At 37.1% G+C, this 19,572-nt stretch overlaps 1 pseudogene; it reads right to left on the bottom strand.

The window, feature by feature from the left end:
• Positions 1-548: 548 nt before the first annotated feature.
• Positions 549-13,798, bottom strand: LOC119994932 (annotated as a pseudogene).
• Positions 13,799-19,572: the final 5,774 nt, after the last annotated feature.

The following is a 19,572-nucleotide window of genomic DNA, read 5'->3' on the forward strand; positions in this document are numbered from 1 at the left end:
AAACTCTGTGTACTGGGTTCGGTGATATTTTCAGAGATGCTTGTGGGGATCGATGTCATGGCATGCCAGTACCTCACTTGTGCGGCAGTCTTTGATTGAACCTACACTAGATGAAGCCATGGCCGCTCTCCAAGTGGTGAAATTAGTCAGTGAGTTGGCCGGGTTTTGATCATATTATTTTAGAAGGAGATTCTTCAATTATTATTATGGAAGCTGGAGATCAGGATTTGAATATAACGGCATAGCGTTCGGTAATTCTGAAAATTGTTACTGAACTTTTCTGGCTGGTTTGTCGCCCATGCGCGTCGTACGTTCAGATAATGTAAGAAATTAAACTCGAGAAAACACACTTAATAGGCTGATCAAGGTGAGAAATTAAATACTTAATTATATTTCATTCAATTTAGAATACACCAACATAAATGACTCAAAAACACAAATCAAAGGATCGGAGTTCAACTTTGTTGGAGAATAGTCTCTCTTACACACATGACACATGAGAGACAAGAGTACGTACTGCTCACATTAATAGTTAAGAAAATTAAAGTTTAATTAACTCTCTCAAAGAGTACTTTAGCAATGTGGGAATCCAGAGTGTCTGGATGAATAACGGCATTGCAGTAGAAGGTCTTTGTAACCAAGAGAAATACTTGCTTCATATTGAAGTTGATGCCATCAGAATGATTGAGTACCATCTGCACAAGTTGTTGCATGTCTCCCTCTATTTGGGGCTGTAGAAAATAAAGATGCAGAGACAGAAAGCTTTTCATTCTTATTATTCATGAACTCATATTGCTTACATATATAAGCACTAGAATTATGCCATAGAATCAGCCGAAAATATTGACACAGCCGAAAATATTGACATAGAATCAATTAATCTAATCAGCCGAAATTATGGACATATCAGCCGAATTGTTGACATATCAGCCGAAATTATTGACATAACCAACTAATCTAATCACACAATAATCAGCCGCAATTATTGACATAGAATCAACTAATCTAATCTAATCTAATCACACAATAATTTCGGATATTGACATAGCCGAAATTATTGACATAATCAACTAATCTAATCACACAATATCCTCCAATACTCCCCCTCAAGCTGGATCGAGTAGGTTGATCGAGCCAAGCTTGGAAAGTATTCGAGTAAACTGAGCCGAAGGTAGAGCCTTTGTGAATATGTCCGCAAGTTGATCTTGAGTCCGAGTGTATCTAGTAGCAATGGCTTGAGCTTGAACTTGTTCCCGAATGTAATGACAATCAACCTCGATATGTTTAGTTCGTTCATGAAAAACTGGATTAGAGGCTATGTGCATAGCCGCTTGATTATCACAACAAAGAGTCATAGGTTGAGAGGTAGAGATACCAAGGTCAATAAGCAACGCCTTTAACCACATAAGTTCAGAGGCAGCAGAAGCCATAGCTCGATATTCTGCTTCCGCACTTGAACGCGCAACAACAGCCTGTTTTTTACTTTTCCATGAAACCAGGTTCCCCCCGATAAACACACAATATCCAGTTGTGGATTTCCGATCAAGAGTATTACCTGCCCAATCAGCATCGGTATATCCAAGAATTTGAGAGTGACCGTTATTCTGCACCAGAATGCCGCGACCAACAGATCCCTTTAGGTAGCGAAGAATCCTTTTGACCATGATCATATGATCAATGGTAGGAGAATGCATAAACTGACTTACGAGGCTGACTGCATGACTAATATCCGGCCTTGTGATGGTAAGGTAGATGAGTTTGCCAACTAACTGTTGATAAGGTTGAGCAGAATCAAGAGGCTCACCATGCATAGAGAGCTGAAGCTTACTGTTTAGCGGTGTCTTGGCTGATTTGCAATCAACCATATTTGCTTCACGAAGTAAATCTAACACATATTTCCGTTGATTCAAGAAAAGCCCTTTGTGCGATGTGGCCATTTCTATTCCCAGGAAATATTTAAGAGCACCGAGATCCTTAATAGAAAATCTTTGATGAAGGATCTTTTTAAGGTTGTGAATAGCTGTATCATGAGTACCAGTAATAATGAGATCATCAACATAAATTAGAACAACCAACCTTTCATTGGATCTGGTGCGAACAAATAAAGAATGGTCTGCATTACTCCTTTTGAAACCAATTTCCTCAAGCACGGCACTCAACTTTGCATACCATGCACGAGGAGATTGCTTCAATCCGTAGATTGATTTATGCAACCTGCACACAAGACTAGAATTATTGCTTTGAGGATGTCCCGGTGGCAATTTCATATACACCTCTTCCTTGAGATCACCATGCAAAAATGCATTTTTAACGTCCATTTGAGACAAGGACCATCCATGATTCACAGCCACCGAAAGCAATGTACGAACTGTAGTCATCTTCGCAACGGGTGCGAAGGTCTCCTTATAATCTACTCCATAAGTTTGAGTGAAGCCTTGCGCAACTAAGCGAGCCTTATGCCTCTCAATTGATCCATCAGACTTGAATTTTATCTTGTATACCCATCGACTGCCAACTGCCTGTTTATCTGGTGGTATTGGAACAATACTCCAGGTGTGGTTTTCTTCTAGAGCCATAAGCTCTTCTTGCATTGCATGCTGCCACACTTCTTGTTTATTAGCCTCATGAAAACTTTGAGGTTCCATGTTGCTAGAAATACTGCTAAGATAGGCTGCATGTGAAGTGGACAATTTTTGATATCCAAGAACATCAGTGATTGGGTGTCTTACCGAGTAAACCATGTAGTCTTGTAGTTTGGATGGTGGATGTCGTGTACGAATGGAGTGACGTTGTTTAGGAAGAGCCACACTATCACCCAAAATTGATGCTGGTGGTGTCACTACTTCACTTGCAGTATCTTGTTGAGGTATGTCACCATTACTTGATTCACTAGACAAAGGTACCGAATCTGGAGTAGGAGCACCCTGATCATGTACTGACAATTCAGGTGTTGTGATAGGCAAAGGAAATTGATCTAGCTCCCCCTGATTGAATATATGCTTAGTTTGAGGGAAGAAAGAAGCATTTTCCTCAAACCTGACATCCCTAGTAACAAGGAGCCGTCTAGTAGTAGGATTGTAGCATTTATACCCCTTCTTGGTTGGTGAATAGCCTAGAAAGACACACTTGACAGCTCGAGGTTCTAGCTTGTCACGCTGGGAAGCTTGAATGTGTACATAGCAAGAACATCCGAACACTTTAAGATGCTCTAAAGCTGGTTTTTGACCTGTCAACAACTCATAAGGAGAGTTAAAGTGCAAAATGCGACTTGGTAGTCGATTAATGAGATAAGCTGCCGTGGACACCCCTTGAGACCAAAAAACTTTGGGAACACTCATTTGAAACATTAATGCTCGAGTTTTCTCTAATAAGTCACGGTTTTTTCTCTCGGCTATTCCATTTTGTTGTGGAGTACCAACACAACTAGTTTGATGAATAATGCCATGCATGCTCAAGTATTGTGACATAATGTGTGTCATAAATTCAGTGCCATTATCTGATCGTAGGACTTTGATTTTGGTTGAGAATTGAGTGAGAACAAGCTGATGAAAATCTTGAAATACATTGGCAACATCACTTTTTGATTTTAAAAGATACAGCCAAGTAAATCGAGAGTAGTCGTCAACAAAAAGTAACAAAATATTTGTAGCCATCAAAAGATTCAAGAGTTGGACCCCAAACATCGGAATGCACTAAATCAAATATTTTATTGGAATGAGAATCAGAAGACGGAAATGATAGTCTAGTAGATTTTGACAGGTGACATACATCACAACTTATTGAAGATTTATGCAGATTTGGAAAAATCTTGGATAGAATGGGCTCTGAAGGATGAGCTAAGCGTTGATGCCATAACGATTGATTTGAAGATGAATAAGCGTTTACATGAAAACCCCGAGACGTGGGAACATCATTGGAAAGGTAATAAAGCCCTTGATAGAAAAAACCCTTCACCAATCGTCTTCTTGGTGATAAGATCCTGAAAAACAACTTTGTGAGGAGAAAAAATAGCACAACAATTTAAGGCAGTTACAAGCTTTCCAACTGAAAGAAGTTGAAAGGGAAAAGAAGGGACGTAAAGAGCTGATGATGCCACATTTTTAGAGAGCAATTTTACTTTTCCTCGTCCAACCACAGTTGCATCGTTACCATTGGCTACAGATATTAGAGATGGAGGAAATAATGTTTCAAAGTCAAATAGATTGTTTGGACTATTAGTCACATGATCAGTAGCACCTGAATCTATAACCCAACAATTATGTACTTTACTAACAGTTAGAGCATTGGAAAAAGCATTCAAAATACCTGATATGTCTTTGGTAGAGACAGACTTATTCTCAGCCAAAAAACCCGCAAACTTTCCGAGCAAGGCATATGATTGTGATTTTTCAGGTTCATTCTTCTCTTGAGCACCTTGTTTAGCCTGAAGGTAAGATGCAAATTCATTTATAAGAGTAACAGGGCTAGATGTAAACCTTGACAATTCATCTGAAGTAGACGTAGTCACATGATTGGCCTTGTATCCTGATGATTGTGAACGTCTTGGAGTACCCTTATTATCTTTTGAAAATCTTGGTTTCAATTCAGGATGTAGAACCCAACATCTATCTTTTGTGTGGCCTGAATTGTTGCAATGAGTACACTTCAAGTCTGGTCGTCTTCCTTTGTACCCCTTCTCTTCAGTTTGCCTAACATGAGCGACATATGCCCGAGTTTCAGACAAATCAGATTTGATGTTGACATTCATAACTTTTCTACGAACTTCTTCCCGCTGAATGGTAGAACACACACTTGCGAGAGATGGTAACTCATGATTCATTAGAATACGACTGCGAAGATCTTCATATTCTGGTGCTAGATTGGCCAATAATTGAAAAATCTTATCCTCCTCAGCCCTTTTCAGCAAGGTTGCTGAATCTGTAGTATGTGGTCTGTACACTGCCAATTCATTCCACATGCTTTTTAGATTACCAAGAAATTGAACAAAAGATTTACCTTCTTGGTGAAGACAAGCTATGTCTCTTTGAAGTTGGAACACACGGGCAGCATTATTTTGGTTGCCATACATCTCTTTGATGGCTTCCCACATGTCTGCAGCAGAGTCGGCATAGCTGAAGATTTCAGCTAAATGTATTTCCATCGAATTCAATAGCCAAGATCGCACCATCTGATCTGTGGCAAGCCAAGTTTCATACTCGAGTGATTTATCATTCGGAACAACAGTATCCTTATTGATAAATCCAAGCTTGGATCTCCCTCCAAGGGCCAAAGAAACAGTTCTTGACCAAGGGAGGTAATTAAATTCATTTAAAAGACTCGAACTTAGACGAAGATTTGAATTGGTCTCAAAAGGATTAGAAACAACAACAGCAGATGATTCTGCTTTTGAAATAACAGGAATGATTTCTGCCATTTTTAGACAAAACAAATAGAAGCAGATTTATGAGGACGAACTTCCTCTGATACCATGTAGAAAATAAAGATGCAGAGACAGAAAGCTTTTCATTCTTATTATTCATGAACTCATATTGCTTACATATATAAGCACTAGAATTATGCCATAGAATCAGCCGAAAATATTGACACAGCCGAAAATATTGACATAGAATCAATTAATCTAATCAGCCGAAATTATGGACATATCAGCCGAATTGTTGACATATCAGCCGAAATTATTGACATAACCAACTAATCTAATCACACAATAATCAGCCGCAATTATTGACATAGAATCAACTAATCTAATCTAATCTAATCACACAATATCCTCCAATAGGGGCATTATGATGATATCAGTGGCTCCACCATTGCCCTGTGTCTAAAGATGGAGTTATAGAAATGTTTATTAGTATTATTGGAGGAGGAAAATACATATAGCATACCTACCTACCCAAGTTATTAGAATATTTAGCAACTTGGTTAATTAATTACCTCTTCTTGCTTGTACTTGGATTGCCGATGATTGTGTAGTTGACAGCAAATTTTGTTAACGAGGTTGAAGAGTGGTTCGCAAAAAGCACCATGCTTTGAACTTTCCTCGGAGACCTGATGTCCAGCCATGAGATTTGTCGTTTGCACCAAAAGTTCTGCTTCTTCTCCCCGTCCCTCTCCTTCTTCTTGCCATGCCAGCATCCATTTTTCCCACTACATAAAAAAATATTTAACCAACTTCTTAGATAGTTTCTCGATTTTCTTTTTCAACTATATGCTTTTTGAGACCTTAATATGTTCAACAAGTTATATAGGTTTTAATTCAGACTTGAACTAGAAATACAGTTCGAGTCCAGTACTCTCACGTTAACGTTAATTACTACTATTAATACTAATACTAATACTAATACGAATACGAATACGAATAATAATAATTATTATTATTACTATGTAAGTTCAATTAATTAATTTGATATAAAATGGCAATTGATCAAGATGTAATTAATTACGAAAGTTAGTGTCTCTTAGGGCTTGCCCGTTTGAGGTGTTTAGGGGTGTTGGGATTTTTAAATATAACCTTTGTTCTTTTTGAAGGGGTGTTAGGAGGTGTTCATTAAAGTTTTTATGTATTATATTCCAAAAATGCCCTTTATTAGACTATTTAAAGAGCCAATGTCTGCACTGCATTGCACTGCCAAAAGGGGTAGGTATTTTAGTAAATTCTGGGATGTAGAGAGGTTTTGTCCCAATAGTCCTGATCGCCTGAAACAGTCAAGGGTTGGGAGGTGTTCGGGACGAACCCAATCCTTCTTAACACCCTTGAACACCTCAAACGGGCAAACGCTTAGTTTCTTTTGTTATAGTCGGCCATCGCTTGTCATGTCCCTTAGTTTCTGTTTCTATTTCTGTTTGTATTTGTATCTGCTTTGTTCTCTCTTCAATAAGATCTGCAACTTATCCACAAAAATCAAATAAAATCTGGTAATAGAGAATAAAAGAACTCACAGAGTGATAGAGATGGTGAGTAATGTCTTGATCATAAGCCTCCAATGCATCCAGAGAAAACTGATTTAGGGTTTCAAGTAGCTTCCGGATAAGTATCAATTGTGTGGTATCGTTTGTCTCCAATCTTCAATAAATAGTTTAAAATTTTTAGTATTGAAAATTGTATTTCAATTAAAGTAGAATTTTAATTTTGTTTTCTTGAATAAAATTTTAGTTAATTAATAATCTCAATCTAAAAATAATAGTTAAAACATTAATTGTGGTTACTCACCTCCCTTTAGTGTCTTGTCTTGAACTCTTAGATTTTTGGAATTCGCTAACAAAGGACATCCTCTGCTTTGTTGAGTTCTCTGTTTTATCAAAATAAGATGAAATAGTTTCTACCAGAATTACAGTTTTCGCCCAAGCGAGTCGCTCTCTCTTATTTTCCGGCTCAAAAATACTGGCTGCACACATAAAATATAAGCAAAGAAGATCTCGTGTGCTTACCCCAAAATCTCCTAATTTAAATCCTTCGTACCACCTGTATAATATTTATTATATCTATTCATGTCAATATGTAGAAAATTATAGATACAGTGAGGGATCTATATATATATTAAGGTTTAGTACTTTTGGATATTGTTCCATTCGATCTGATGCAACGATTGGCAACGGTTGTAATCCAGCTTTGCAAGATGTAGGTACATGTCGTTGTCAATGAAGGGCTCCCTGTTATATATATATATATATATATAGATGTTAATAAACTAATTAAATTAAATTAAATTGTATATATATATATGTGGAATTAAAATGGGATAGAAAAATAAATAATTAATTAATTACCTGAAAAGGGTCTTGCCAATATGTACAACATCTCCAGCCCCATATTGGTCCACATAGAATCTCGCTTGTACTCGAGGCAAGCATCCGTACCATGGAACGTCCAATGCCAACCCAATCTGCTTCAAATGATAAATAATCAACATTTGAGGGTTTTTTTTTTTTTTATAGTAAACAGTCACTTTTCTCAGGCCCACTCGTCCTGGCCCGTCGGACGCGGTCAATGTTCTTGCATAAATCGGGTCTGAGGGCCAACCCTATATTTGATCATCTCATGTGAATACTTAAATACGCACCTCACCAGCTAAGTCTTTGGGTATAACCCATTTATCAATGAATCGACTAGCTTCTCGTTTCCGCTCAAGAATTTGGATGCAAACTTGTTCGCTTCTTGTAGAATTTTCTCTCCCGGAAATAACATTTGGGAAGCCCTGTACAAGTTAAACATTACACTGATTGCCTCATTCCACTGTCCTAAATAGCATCTGAATTCCTTCCCTTCCGTTGAATACCCAAATGCATCTGCCAAACATACAAATCAAAACAAAACCTAATTTTAAATCACCATTATAAATTAATAATATAGTCTAAAATTACTTAATTAATTTATGATATGTATGTAATATACACGTCTTGCCTGGAGAAACTTCATAACCATACAATCTAAGCAAGTAGAATCCCATAGATGTATCATCAATATCGTGAAGTCGGAAATTGCTTGACCAGGATATTCCATCCTCAGTCCAACACCTAAATATTGAAAATTCAGTTAATTCTTCGAGAGGTAATTACTATCTTAATATATATATGTATGATATCATAATCACACCTGTGGACATGATTCATATATTCTTCAATCTCTTGCTTGAAAAATCTAGTGATTCCTAGGCGCTCCAAGCGATCTACAGTCCACAGTCGTTCGTACAAGTCCACAGGATACATCGTCGGGGCTTACAACAACAATATGATACAAAATAGTTAATTTATATAGGTACATGCACCGGGGAATCAGTAAAGTTAGAAATTAAGTTGATTTACCTGCACCGTTGAATCTTTGGACGACCTTGTTTACATATTTGAAGCAGTTTTGGTCTTTAGTTTGCAAATATGCATAAGCAGTGGAGGATGGGGAGGACAAGAATGACCCATCTTTGCTCTGCATCTTCAGAATCTTTTCCCAGTCCAAATCCATGTCTTGTAGTCCTTCCAAGCTGAAGAGTACTGTTGTGGGCACATTGTGTATCCCTTCTTTTGATATCCTACATATATTGCATAAAATAACACGTGCATATATGATAAATTAGTATCCCATATATATTGGGGGCTAAGTATATTAATTCAGAAGAGTAATATTACTTATATAATTAAATACCTTGTGAGTTTGAGGTTTCTCTTGAATATGATGTCTTGCAAAGCTGAACAAATATTATCATCAGGAAGTTGAATGTCTAATCTTCGAGCCATATCTAGAATGGAAGGGAAAACAATCTCAAAGCCTCCAAGAAAGTGCTCCTCATTCTCCTTTTCCAGCATACTCATTTTCTCATTCAAAAACGATATTCCTATTAATTATTTATTGCCACACAAATTAAGTAAATTAATATCAATCAATTATACATATATATATATATATATATATATTTAGGCTAACCAACTTAAAATTTGTACTATTATTTCACTAGTTGTCAGTGCTAACATATATATATATATTGACTAGCTAAGCTACCTCTTTGGCATTTGTCAGGGTGAATGTTCCATGTCTTGAGAGCAATAACGCAAGCTAAGCTATTGAGGATCCGATCATACGACAAGAAATAACGAGGATCACCCCATGAACCATCCGACAATTGATTTTGGGTGATCCAGTCTAAACAAGATGGAAACTGTGGAGTTCCAGTATGGTTTGAGTCTGGTATTAGGGCAATCCAAGCTGTGTCATAAGCTGAAATACTCATATCTCCATCTTCCATTGAACCCAAAAACGATTTCACGCGATTCACTTGCTCTTTAATCTGGACATGTACAATATTTGACAATTTAATTATAAATGGAATTAAACTTATTTCGGTTTTACTTATCACATGTAATAAAAAAAATATTATAGGAAATTCATTAGAAGTGTAATACAAGCAGTAAAAATAAAATTATTACTGAAAATGACCATATATATATATATTATCTATTAGGCTTTTTTTACCTGATCCTCCATATTCTCTAGCTTACCATCCTCAACCATGGCCAAGCATTCTGCAGCACCATTAAGAAAATACAGGAGCTCCATTGCATTAGCAGTACTAATTTGAGTTAGAAAACATAATTAAATTAAAAACGTACCAAAGAAAGACATGATGTATTTGTCTAGCTACTTCTTATTGCTCCTATTAAGGTTTTTGTTCTGAAGCTTGAACTTGAAGCACAAGTATTTATACAATTAAGTTTTTGCTACATCTTCGACCATATTGTATTTCCTCCAATCTCTCAATATTAATTCAAATATTTGGAACATCACAAACGACCATATCAGGATAAGGAATCTATTCCATATCTGACGTTTTCATTCTCAAAAAATAATTTGGCAGTATTATATATTATTACTTAGAACTATGTATATCGTGATCACTGTCTGCATGTGTTTGTCGATTAGATATTATTAAAAGGTACATTGCTAGAGACCCCCAAAAGTCCCCTAAATCTATGTGACATTAAAATAGTCATTGATTAAAAACACACATGTAGGATCCACTTCACATTAAATGGGGGGTCTTTTGTGATCACTTTTTGGGGATCTCAAGCATCATCCTATTAAAAACTTATAAAAGTTTTTGCTAGATTTTCGACCATATTGTAATTCCTCAAACCTAATACGGGAGTGTCATGTATCCCTAACAAATTCAACCATAATCAACCATAACATGTAATTAGACAACGTAATAATGAAAGTCAATGTAATTAAATAACTTAATATTGTTATGATCAGTTATGAAAGAAATTATTAGGAATATATAGAGTTTTCAAACCTTAATAATAGTGATTCAAATATTTGGAACATCACAAGCGACCATATTACTTCTTTGGTTTCTAGTACTCAATTATTCAGTAACTAAACTTATAAATTATTAGTCTTTCAATAATCAAGATAAGGAATATATTCCATATCTGACGTTTTCATGCTCAATAACAAGTTGGTATTATACTATTCAAAATGTTAAAAATAGTAATTTCATAGTATCATGGTGATGAGAGTGTTTGTCTGCATATAATTTGTACGAACATTATACATGGAATATACTCCTTTTTGGAAGCATAAATAAACTGTTTAGCCGGCCATTAAAAAATTCATGTACAGACAATGCATAAATGGTGACAATGGAAAATAATAATAATAATATCTACCTGATTTATTAAATATATTCATGTGAAGACAATATTGTCGAAACACATCAACTCATTTAACTGGTCAATTTTTCATTGTTGTGTGCGAACAAAAAAAAAATACTTATTGATTAAATATGGGAGACGAGAGGATGTTTGAGTATATAAGGTATGGACGACCATCTCCATTGTGAATATATAAAGTATGGACTCTCTAGTAATTGTTTTAATAGTCTCTTATGTCTTAACAAGTGAGAATAGTGAGGGTGGTATAATTCTACCACATTGTCAATATTTAATATTAATTTTATTTAATATTAGTTTAACGGTCGACCTGTCACTTCAGTAGATTGACCACCGAAATTAACAAATTATGCCCGGTTGATTAAATTGACTCAAATTAAGCTTTTAGTAATTAAATTGACACAATTTGATTTTACCACGACTTCTATTAAGTATTAGCTCTTTAATATGGGCCTAGTTTGGTAAACAATTTTCAAAGTAGTAGATATGCCGGTAGAAATGATGGTAGCAGAAATGCTGGACAATTTTAGTAGCAGATATGTTGCATGAATGCTTGATATTGTTTGGTTGAACTTTTGCTGGTAACATTTTGTGACAAATTACGTGCAAGGGTTTTATGGATTTTAGTTGTTACAGATACATATAAATGTAAAAATAAATAATAATTAATTTACAAAATAAATATAATTAATTAAATAAAATAAATATTATTAGTTATAAAAATAAATATAATTAATTAAAATAAAATAAATATAATTAGTTAATTGTAAAATAAATATTATTAATTAATTTATAAAATAAAGATAATTAATTAATTAATTAGTGCGATATTGGTTTGAGGGTATTAGGGGGATAACACTAAAAGAGTGAGGACAATATGGGAAGGAAATGAAATTGCTACCAAAATTGTCCCCAAGAGGAGCATTCCAAAAGTAGCATAATATTGCTCCAGAATTGTCTCGGATTATGTGTCCGAAAATGGTCGTTTGGCATGCACAAAACATTTATACTAGATACAAACATAAATGCTTGTCATACTGCTTTGCCAAACGGGGCTATGGTCTTCTAGAGTTCCAACATTCCTAATCCATTCCGTCGAATGGGCTGTAGTCCATGTGCTCCTATTGTTGTTTGTCCGCCAATGACGCAATCCTTATCCGGTCCGAAGTCGGCCAAGATATATATATCAATATATGCCAGATTTGGAAAAGGATCAACAAACAACCATATTCTTAGCTACTTCTTTAGCTTCTAATACTCAATTATTCAGTAATTAAGCTTATAAATTATTAGTCTTTCAATAATCAAGATAAGGAATATATTCCATATCTGACGTCTTCATACTCGATAAAACAAGTTGGTATTATATTATTCAAATGTTAAAAATAGTACTATCATGGTGATGAGAGTGTTTGTCTGCATATAATTTGTAGTTTTGGACCAACATTATACATGGAATATATCCCTTCTTGGAAGCATAAACCAACTTTTGAGCCAGAAATAACAAAAATAAATAAATAATAAATCATGTACAGACAATGCATAGATGGTAACAATGGAATCAATAATAATAGCGATAATTTTATTCTAATATATTAAAAGACTACTAGCCTTACAGAGGAGTTACATGGCAAGTTGGAGTGTTGAACATTTATGGAAAATATATTTCACTCAAATTTTTTTTTTTCAATTTTGTTGTATTATTAATTTTTTTGATAGACTGAAAACATCAATTCCGGCATCTTTCTTTGAACCTTAATCAGCTTTTTGGTGGCAATAATGGAACAAAGATTGTATAGACCTTAGAGTGACCCATGGACCCGAACCCTCGAAGTACCTTGTAAGCAAGCAATGGACTCAAACTCAATACAGCCCTCTGGAGTTCCAGCCTTCCAGGTACCAAGCCCTAATCCATTCCATTGAATGGGCGTCCATATCCTCCCATTAAAGACCCAATTGAAGGCCCATAAATCAAGCTAAGTCCATTACGATAAAATAGGTTTCAAATCATGTTATTTGGGCCCACACACCCCAAAGATTTTACCACTTCCAGAACAGCAGCACTACTCCTCGTACTATTCGTGTGTGGCTATAATTTAAAGTGCATGCAACTGAGATGCCATTCACATAGAATTAAAGAACAACTTATCTGACCCAAATCATTACAAATCCTACACTGCAGTCTTTAGGGACAACAAATCGACACACAAAGAGACAGTTCATTTGTGCTGGAGATAGAAGTATTGACTATCGATGGTTTGGTTTGCATACGCTAGCACTTCCTCTTATATGGGAAATGGCTCAATGAAGGTGGTCTCGACATATTGCTTGGAATATGTTGTGTTTGTGTATTTGTCGTTAACATTGTAAAACGAATAAGGTACGCGTACTCTCACACCTGATTTGTCGTTAACAAAAAAGCACTTTATTCGTGCTGCAGATAGCAGTATTGACTATTGATTGGGTGCGTATGGGCCTTAGTTTGCATTTCTTTATACCATGAAAGAGCGCCAACATTGGGCTTTGTTTAATTGAGATTAATACAAATTAATCATACTAAAGAGCGCCAACATTGTAGCATTAATTCAATGGTATCAGTTGGTTTAGTTCTACTCATTACCATCCCCTGACTTACCTTCATTAAATTAATAGTTACACTCGATATATATATATGTAGAGGTGAACAATGCATATTGTGGTGGATCTACGATCGTTGGTAATCCTACTTCGTTTTCTAGCGAGGTAATTAAAATAAATTATAATTTAAACAAGGGATGAGACTTGAGAGGCGTACGTATATATCTGGTAATTACGAAGTTAATTTATTTCGCAGTCACCGGATGCTCCTCTGTATGTAGATTAGAGTAAAATAATTGAAATTTATGATCAGTTGGCTCAAGAATGCATCGATACCAACCATTATGGTTCGAAAATAATGGTTGAGGCACACATTCCCCTTCTCCAGCTATCTGATTCACCAAGGATTGTTAATGTTTCTTCCATGGGAGGCATGCTACAAGTAAAGCTTCTTTATTAATATATATTCACTTGCTTTGTTTCCTGAGTTTTATTATTTTTCATTTATTTTCTTTTTCTCGTGTTGATCGGTCTTAATTGTCACAGTATATGACAAACACTTGGGCTCTAGAAATATTCAGAGACGTTGAAAACCTTACAGAAGAAAAAGTGGAAGATGTATTGAGGGTGTTTAATTCTTAAGGATTTTGAGAACGGTGTACTAGAAATCAATGACTGGCCAGTTAGACCGTCTGCAGCTAAAATATCCAAAGCAGCTCCGAATGCCTACACAAGAATTTTGGCCAACAAGTATCCAACTAATTTTTGTATCAACTGCGTCTGTCCTGGACCTGTGGAGACTGATAGGTCCTTTTATCCATTAAAACTAACTATTGAAGAAGGTGCTCAAGGTCCTGTGAATTTGGCATTGCTGCCTAATGGGGGGTCCTTCTGGTCTCTTCTTTACGGAGAAAGGATTGTCAATCTTTTAAGTTGGAAAGCATGAGCTGATGGCTCAATATATATATATATATATATATGCTTTTCACTCTCATCCATGGCTTTAATTGCATTGTGATGTCTTCATTTGTATTAAAATCCCACCCAAGTGTTGGCTTTGTTGAATTGGGCTTTAATAAATTTTAACCCAAAGAAATCGGGCTTAGTCCAATTCGATAATGTACTTGAAGTCATGTTATTTGGGCGCAACACCGAACAATGACCAAATATTGAGCCAATTCTAGGATTGCTTCTGAGACGTACCAGAAAGTTACGATGAATTTTCTAGTGCGCTCTTTATGTGTCCTTCCAACATTTTCTGGTACCGAATTCTATTATCACCACTGGCATTATATAGAACACCACCACTAACCCCATCCAATGCAATTCGTTGTGATAGAAACCAACAGCACACTAGTCACAGCTATCAGAGTTGTTAATTGACGATCAAGAGAAAATGAACCCAATCGACGACTCGAAGGACGCGGTCGGTGACGATCCGGGCGGTAAGCCGGGACGAGGAAGGCAAGAAGAAGGTAGAGAAGCTGGAGCTACACACTCACAACATCGACACTGTTAGAGAAGTGAAAGGATCTGTATTTCACTATATGTTGATTGTGTACAACATGCCTTTATATAGGCGTTAGAAAGGAAAAGTAAGAAAAATAATGTCAATAAAGTAAATCAAAGATATTGTTGATATTTTTGACAAATTCAAAGATTTTGTTCATTTGTCAAAGATATCATTGATATTTTGTAGATATCTTTGACAAATTCAAAGATTTTGTTCATTTGTCAAAGATATCAAAGATTTTGTTGATATCTTTGACATCCCCCCTCAAACTCAAGTTGGTGCAGTAGAAGTAAGCTTGAGTTTGGAAACTAAGTCTCTGAAACGACCTGGCAGGAGTGGCTTGGTGAAGAGATCAGCAGGTTGGTCAAGAGTAGATATTGAGCAGAGTTGAATAGTTCCCTGTGTGACATGCTGACGAGTAAAATGACAATCAATCTCAATGTGTTTGGTACGCTCATGGTAAACATCATTGTGAGCAATGTGGATTGCACTTCTATTATCACAAAATAGAGGTGTAGGACTGGGAGATTGAACTCCCATATCTCCAAGAAGCCAACGAAGCCAAACAATTTCTTGAGTGGTAGTAGCAAGTGCACGATATTCAGCCTCCGTGCTCGAACGAGCAACTGAAGTCTGCTTCTTGCTTCGCCAAGAAATGAGAGAATCCCCTAACAAGATGCAAAAGCCAGTGGTTGATCGTCTATCAGTGGGATCACCAGCCCAATCAGAGTCAGAGTAGGCGCGCAACTCAAGTGAGGAAGCAGCAGAAAAATGAAGGCCATAATAAAGAGTTGCTTTGATATAACGCAATATATGAATGACTGCTTCATAGTGGGAAGAGCGAGGAGCTGACATGAATTGACTAACAACATGTACAGCATAGGCTATATCAGGGCGGGTGACAGTAAGATATACGAGACTACCAACCAATTGTCGATAGAGGGTGATATCACTGAGAGGAGTACCATCAGAAGGTTTAAGCTTGATATTAGGTTCCAGTGGAGTAGAAGTAATCTTACTATCTGTGAGACCAGCCCGAGCAAGTAAATCAGAAGCATACTTAGCCTGAGATAAATAGTACCCGGTAGTGTCCGAGAGTACTTCAAGGCCAAGAAAGTAACTTAGAGAACCAAGATCCTTCATCTCAAATTGTTGTTGAAGATATTCCTTAAGATCAGTGATACCAGAATAATCATCTCCTGTAATAATCATGTCATCGACATAAATTAGTAGAAAAACACAGCCTAAGGCTGTCGGACGAACAAAGAATGCTGAGTCATAAGAACTGGATTGAAAACCACGTTGTTGAATAGTAGAGCTAAACTTGGCAAACCATGCGCGTGGAGCTTGTTTGAGGCCATATAAGGCACGACGAAGGCGACAGACTGTATTAGGGGGATGTGAATAGCCAGGAGGAGGTTTCATATAGACTTATTCAGCAAGATCACCATTGAGGAAGGCATTCTTCACATCCATCTGTGACAATGTCCAGCCTCTAGCAGCAGCAATAGCTAACAGACTGCGTACTGAAGTAAGACGAGCAACTGGAGCAAATGTCTCTTCATAATCAATGCCATACTCCTGAGTAAAGCCTTTAGCAACAAGACGGGCTTTGTATCGCTCAATAGAACCATCAGACTTGGTTTTTATTTTGTAAACCCATTTGCAACCAATAGCAGACTTATCTGGTGGGAGAGAAACAAGATCCCAAGTATGAGATTGCTCAAGTGCCTGCAATTCTTCAGACATAGCTTGTTGCCAAACAGGATTAGATTTGGCCTCCGAATAGAACTGAGGCTCATATAAGGTAAGAGTAGTGGCAAAACACTGAAAATCACGAAGTTTAATAGGAAGTTCTCTTACCCGGGTAGAGCGTCGAAGAGTAGGGGAACTGGTAGTGTCTGCAGTAGATCCATCAGACAAGGAAGACAGTTCAGGAGCAGGCAAAGTAATTTGAGTGTCACCTATATGAGACTCAGAGGGAGATGGTTCATCAGGAAATAGATCAACCATGTTAGTGGGAGAAGGAAGAGATAAAAAATGTGATACTGAGGAGAACAAAGTGTTTTCCAGAAATACGACATGACGAGAAATGCGAAGTCGTTTGGAGATAGGATCCCAACATCTATAACCTTTATGTTCTATCCCATACCCAAGAAAACAGCAAAGACGAGTACGAGGTTCTAATTTAGTGTGTTCATGTGGTTGAAGGAGAACAAAACAAACACATCCAAATACTTTGAGTAAATTGTAGTTAGGAACAGACCCATAAAGACGTTCATAAGGCGATTGATTACCAATGACTGATGAAGGAATCCGATTGATGGTAAACACAGCAGTGAGAGCTGCTTCACCCCAAAAACGTGCAGGACAAGAGGCAGAGATAAGGAGAGCCCGAACAGTATCTAATATGTGTCGATGTTTACGTTCGGCTCTTCCATTTTGTTGGGAAGTACCTGGACAAGAACGCTGACAAATAGTGCCATGGTCATGTAAAATGGTTAAGAATTTAGAATCCTTATATTCCATGGCATTATCAGTGCGAAAAGTTTTAATAGGACATGAAAACTGAGTTTTAATCATCTGAGAAAATTCATGATAGATTGTAGTAAATTCGGAACGAGTTTTCATGAGATAGATCCATGTAAAACGAGAGTAATCATCGACAAAAATTACAAAATATTTGGATCCCCCCATAGAAGCAGTAGGAGAAGGTCCCCAAATGTCAGAGTGCACAAGGTCAAAAGGTGCATGAGAAACAGAATCACTATTATTGAACGATAAAGCAGATTGTTTAGCTAGAGGACAAGTTAAACAATCAAAATGATTATTAGAAACAATTCCCAAATGACCATGAGAAACAAGAGACTGAATACGACTAACAGAAGCATGACCCAATCGAGAATGCCAGAGACTCAAAGAGGAAGCTGGAACTGTGGATGCAGCGAACTCATGACACGGGAGAGTAGGATGCAAGGGGTGCAAAGAGATGAGCTCATATAGTCGCCCAACTTTACGGCCTGTCCCAAGCGTCTGTCCCGTCTTCGGATCCTGTACAGAACAGCCAGAAGGAGTAAATAGAATATTAAGACCAAGTTCACATAACTGACCAACGGATAACAGGTTCAAAGTGAGTTGTGGAATAAGAAATGTATTGGACACTGATAGGTTTGGAGTAGATATGTGCCCAATATGACTAGCTTTTATCCTTGAACCATTGGCAGTTTGTATAGATGGCAAATGCGAAGAAGAGTGTGTGGAAGTGAAAAGAGTAGAGTCAGCAGTCATATGATTGCAACATGCTGAGTCAAAGAACCATGATGATGATTTACCTGACACAGTGGTGGATGCTGAAATAGAATGGTTACCAGAGTTAGAAAGGAATTGACGAAGTAGTGACTCAAGATCACTGGTCAATTGAGTGGTTGTGGGTACATGTTCAGGACTCTCCTGTGCAGTATGATCAGTTGTGGCAGCGGAAAGATGTGTTCTGGAATGAGTGCCCTGAGTTGATCCACCTTTGCTGGGACAATCTTGTTCATAGTGTCTTGGTCCAATTTTGCGACATATGCGACATTTGCGAGTTGGACATGTAAGTATCATATGACCAGATAGATGACAATATCGACACTTTGAAGAAGTGTCAGCTTTCTTTGTTTGGTGTACCTGAGGAGTGGCAAGTACTGTGTCGAGATGTCGTGGTTGACGGATCGAGAGCCGTGTTTCTTCAGAAACAAGATCATCAAGGGCTTGATCAAGAGTGGGTAATGGCTTCTGATGAAGTAAGGTTGCACGAGTAGGCTCAAAAATATCTTGTAAGGCCATAAGAAATTGAATCAGCCGGCGATGGTCTTTATATGTGGTAAAAGCTTTGGCATCTTCAGTATTCTTCCAGACTGGTTCAGTAGGAGTGAGTTGATCCCAGAGAAACTGCATTTGAGAGTGAAAGTCAGTGACAGTTTGTCCGGATTGTTGACGTAGCTGATTGAGATTCTGAATTATCTGATATTGATGAGAGAGATCGGTGGCAGTGTAACGATGAGCAAGATGATCCCAGAGAGTTTTGGTAGTATCAAATCGACCAAAGTGAAGATTGATGGAGGATACTGAAGTATTACGAAACCAAGTGATGATTTGATGATTTTTGCTATCCCAAGTTTCTAAACGTTCAGCAAACTTATCATCAGCTTCATCTTGGGATTGTGTAGGTAGAATGAAATCACCAGTGACATATCGCCAAAGTCTCCTACCCTTGAGAAAGCTGCACATGGCTTGTGCCCATAAAACGTAGTTACGCCCATCTAACACAATGTTGATGGGTTGAG

This window comes from Tripterygium wilfordii, unplaced genomic scaffold (genome assembly GCF_013401445.1).
Source record: "Tripterygium wilfordii isolate XIE 37 unplaced genomic scaffold, ASM1340144v1 ctg31, whole genome shotgun sequence".
Lineage (NCBI taxonomy): Eukaryota > Viridiplantae > Streptophyta > Magnoliopsida > Celastrales > Celastraceae > Tripterygium > Tripterygium wilfordii.